The following is a 4780-nucleotide window of genomic DNA, read 5'->3' as shown; positions in this document are numbered from 1 at the left end:
CCAGTTCCCGTTTTGGACTTAGTCTCTGCGGGCCGTTTCTCATCTTTTGGTTCATCAGTTCCCCTCTTTTAATAATTTTTTGGCTGCTTTCGTTTGATCATTTCCCTGCCTTCTGGGTGACTTTTGCCCCTTAGGACTTCATCGCCGCACATTATTTTCGACTTCTGGTTGATCATTTCACCCCTTTTAATCATTTTTGCAACTTTTGGTTAACCATTTCACCCAGCTTCTGGTTAACCATTTCCCCTTTGGGACTTAGTCTCTGAGCATTCTTTTGGGATTCTGGTTAATCATTTGCCAATTTTTAAAAAATGTTGCCGCTTTTGTTTAATGCTTTCTGGTCAACCTTTCCCTCTTTCAGACTTCACCGCGGCACATTGCTTTAGCCTCCTGGTTAATCATTTCACCCCTTTTAATCATTTTTGCAACTTTTGGTTAACCATTTCCCCCAGCTTCTGGTTAACCATTTCCCCTTTGGGACTTGGTCTCTGAGCATTCTTTTGGGATTCTGGTTAATCATTTGCCAATTTTTTAAAAATGTTGCCACTTTTGTTTAATGCTTTCTGGTCAACCTTTCCCTCTTTCAGACTTCACCGCGGCACATTGCTTCAGCCTCCTGGTTAATCATTTCACCCCTTTTAATCATTTTTGCAACTTTTGGTTAACCATTTCCCCCAGCTTCTGGTTAACCATTTCCCCTTTGGGACTTAGTCTCTGAGCATTCTTTTGGGATTCTGGTTAATCATTTGCCAATTTTTAAAAAATGTTGCCACTTTTGTTTAATGCTTTCTGGTCAACCTTTCCCTCTTTCAGACTTCACCGCGGCACATTGCTCCAGCCTCCTGGTTAATCATTTCACCCCTTTTAATCATTTTTGCAACTTTTGGTTAACCATTTCCCCCAGCTTCTGGTTAACCATTTCCCCTTTGGGACTTAGTCTCTGAGCATTCTTTTGGGATTCTGGTTAATCATTTGCCAATTTTTTAAAAATGTTGCCGCTTTTGTTTAATGCTTTCTGGTCAACCTTTCCCTCTTTCAGACTTCACCGCGGCACATTGCTTTAGCCTCCTGGTTAATCATTTCACCCCTTTTAATCATTTTTGCAACTTTTGGTTAACCATTTCCCCCAGCTTCTGGTTAACCATTTCCCCTTTGGGACTTAGTCTCTGAGCATTCTTTTGGGATTCTGGTTAATCATTTGCCAATTTTTAAAAAATGTTGCCACTTTTGTTTAATGCTTTCTGGTCAACCTTTGCCTCTTTCAGACTTCCCCGCGGCACATTGCTTCAGCCTCCTGGTTAATCATTTCACCCCTTTTAATCATTTTTGCAACTTTTGGTTAACCATTTCCCCCAGCTTCTGGTTAACCATTTCCCCTTTGGGACTTAGTCTCTGAGCATTCTTTTGGAATTCTGGTTAATCATTTGCCAATTTTTAAAAAATGTTGCCGCTTTTGTTTAATGCTTTCTGGTCAACCTTTCCCTCTTTCAGACTTCACCGCGGCACATTGCTTTAGCCTCCTGGTTAATCATTTCACCCCTTTTAATCATTTTTGCAACTTTTGGTTAACCATTTCCCCCAGCTTCTGGTTAACCATTTCCCCTTTGGGACTTAGTCTCTGAGCATTCTTTTGGGATTCTGGTTAATCATTTGCCACTTTTTAAAAAATGTTGCCGCTTTTGTTTAATGCTTTCTGGTCAACCTTTCCCTCTTTCAGACTTCACCGCGGCACATTGCTTTAGCCTCCTGGTTAATCATTTCACCCCTTTTAATCATTTTTGCAACTTTTGGTTAACCATTTCCCCCAGCTTCTGGTTAACCATTTCCCCTTTGGGACTCAGTCTCTGAGCATTCTTTTGGGATTCTGGTTAATCATTTGCCACTTTTTTAAAAATGTTGCCGCTTTTGTTTAATGCTTTCTGGTCAACCTTTCCCTCTTTCAGACTTCACCGCGGCACATTGCTTTAGCCTCCTGGTTAATCATTTCACCCCTTTTAATCATTTTTGCAACTTTTGGTTAACCATTTCCCCCAGCTTCTGGTTAACCATTTCCCCTTTGGGACTTAGTCTCTGAGCATTCTTTTGGGATTCTGGTTAATCATTTGCCAATTTTTAAAAAATGTTGCCGCTTTTGTTTAATGCTTTCCCTGCTTTGTGGTCAAACTTTTCCCCTTTAGGACTTCATCGCCGCACATTATTTTCGAATTCTGGTTAATCATTTCACCCCTTTTAATCATTTTTGCAACTTTTGGTTAACCATTTCCCCCAGCTTCTGGTTAACCATTTCCCCTATGGGACTTAGTCTCTGAGCATTCTTTTGGGATTCTGGTTAATCATTTGCCAATTTTTAAAAAATGTTGCCGCTTTTGTTTAATGCTTTCTGGTCAACCTTTCCCTCTTTCAGACTTCACCGCGGCACATTGCTTTAGCCTCCTGGTTAATCATTTCACCCCTTTTAATCATTTTTGCAACTTTTGGTTAACCATTTCCCCCAGCTTCTGGTTAACCATTTCCCCTTTGGGACTTAGTCTCTGAGCATTCTTTTGGGATTCTGGTTAATCATTTGCCACTTTTTTAAAAATGTTGCCGCTTTTGTTTAATCGTTTCCCTGCTATGTGGTCAACCTTTTCCCCTTTCAGACTTCATCGCCGCGCATTGTTGTCGACTTCTGGTTAATCATTTTTCCCCTTTAAATCTTTTTTTGCCACTTTCGGTTAACCATTTCACCCAGCTTCTGGTTAACCATTTGCCCCATTATACTGAATTTTTCCGCTTTGGTTTAATCATTTCCCTGCTTTCTTGTCAACCTTTTCCCCTTTTGGACTTCGCCGCCGCACTTTGCTTTTGCCTTCTGGTTAAACATTTCTCCCCTTTTAATCCTTTTTCCCACTTTTGGTTCACCAGTTCACCCAGCTTCTGGTTAACCATTTCCCCTTTGGGACTTAAGTCTCTGAGCATTCTTTTGGGATTCTGGTTAACCATTTGCCACTTTTTTAAAAATGTTGCCGCTTTTGTTTAATGCTTTCCCTGCTTTCTGGTCAACCTTTTCCCCTTACGACTTCGCCGCCGCACTTTGCTTTCGCCTTCTGGTTAATCATTTCACCCCTTTTAATCCTTTTTCCCACTTTGGGTTGGACAGTTCACCCAGCTACTGGTTAACCATTTCCCCTTTGGGACTTAAGTCTCTGAGCATTCTTTTGTGATTCTGGTTCACCATTTGTCCCTTTTTAAAAGATATTGCTGCTTTTGATTAAACCTTTCCCTGCTTTGCGGTCGACCTATTCCTCTTTCAGACTTCATCGCCGCACCTTGTTTTCGACATCTGGTTCAACATTTCTCCCCTTTTAATCCTTTTTCCCACTTTTGGTTAAGCAGTTCACCCAGCTTCTGGTTCACCATTTGCCCCTTTTTACTGAATTTTTCTGCTTTTGTTTAATCATTTCCCTGCTTTGCGGTCGACCTATTCCTCTTTCAGACTTCATCGCCGCGCATTGTTTTCGACATCTGGTTCAACATTTCTCCCCTTTTAATCCTCTTTCCCACTTTTGGTTAAGCAGTTCACCCAACTTCTGGTTAACCATTTGCCCCTTCTTACTGAATTTTTCTGCTTTTGTTTAATCATTTCCCTGCTTTATGGTCAACCTTTTCCCCTTTAGGACTTCGCCGCCGCACTTTGCTTTCGCCTTCTGGTTAATCATTTCACAACATTTTAATCCTTTTTCCCACTTTTGGTTAAACAGTTCACCCAGCTTCTGGTTAACCATTTGCCCCTTTGGGACTTAAGTCTCTGAGCATTCTTTTGGGATTCTGGTTCACCATTTGTCCCTTTTTAAAAGATATTGCTGCTTCTGTTTAATCCTTTCCCTGCTTTGCGGTCAACCTTTTCCTCTTTCAGACTTCATCGCCGCGCATTGTTTTCGACATCTGGTTCAACATTTCTCCCCTTTTAATCCTCTTTCCCACTTTTGGTTAAGCAGTTCACCCAACTTCTGGTTCACCACTTGCCCCTTTTTACTGAATTTTTCTGCTTTTGTTTAATCATTTCCCTGCTTTCCGGTCAACCTTTCCCTCTTTCAGACTTAATCGCCGCACATTGTTGTCGACTTCTGGTTGATCAGTTCACCCCTTTTTTATCCTTTTTCCCACTTTGGGTTAAGCAGTTCACCCAGCTTCTGGTTAACCATTTGCCCCTTTGGCACTTAAGTCTCTGAGCATTCTTTTGGGATTCTGGTAAACCATTTGTCCCTTTTTAAAAAATGCTGCTGCTTTTGTTTAATGCTTGCCCTGCTTTGCGGTCGATCATTTCACCCCTTTTAATCCATTTTTGCCACTTTGGGTTAAACAGTTCACACAACTTCTGGTTCACCATTTCACATTTCGGAACTTTTATTCCCACCATTACTTTGGGCTTCTGGTTCATCATTTCACGCTGTTTTACAAATCTTTGCCGCTTCACTTTTAATCCACAAACCGTGGCTCGCTTTCGGGTGGGGGGGGGGGGTAGCGGGTTTGGGCCGGGCACTCGACATCCCGGTGTGCGACCGGGTTCGTTCTGGTACCGCTCGGTGCCCCTCGTCCTGCTCTTGCCGCGGAAGCAAACCAGACGACCGTCGGTCTCACGCCCGAGGGGAGAGGAGGCGGAAAGCGGTTTGCAGCCTTTCGCTGTACCTCCGGCGGGCAGCGCCGCACCTCCGAGTGCTCGGTACCGTTCGCTGCACCTCGTCCGGCCGCACGCAGCGAGCCAAACCCGGAGGAAATCGGCCTGTGCCTTCTCGAGATA

The sequence above is a fragment of the Heptranchias perlo genome, unplaced genomic scaffold (genome assembly GCF_035084215.1).
Source record: "Heptranchias perlo isolate sHepPer1 unplaced genomic scaffold, sHepPer1.hap1 HAP1_SCAFFOLD_380, whole genome shotgun sequence".
In the NCBI taxonomy this organism is placed as follows: Eukaryota; Metazoa; Chordata; class Chondrichthyes; order Hexanchiformes; family Hexanchidae; genus Heptranchias; species Heptranchias perlo.
This window is presented reverse-complemented; position numbering follows the sequence as displayed.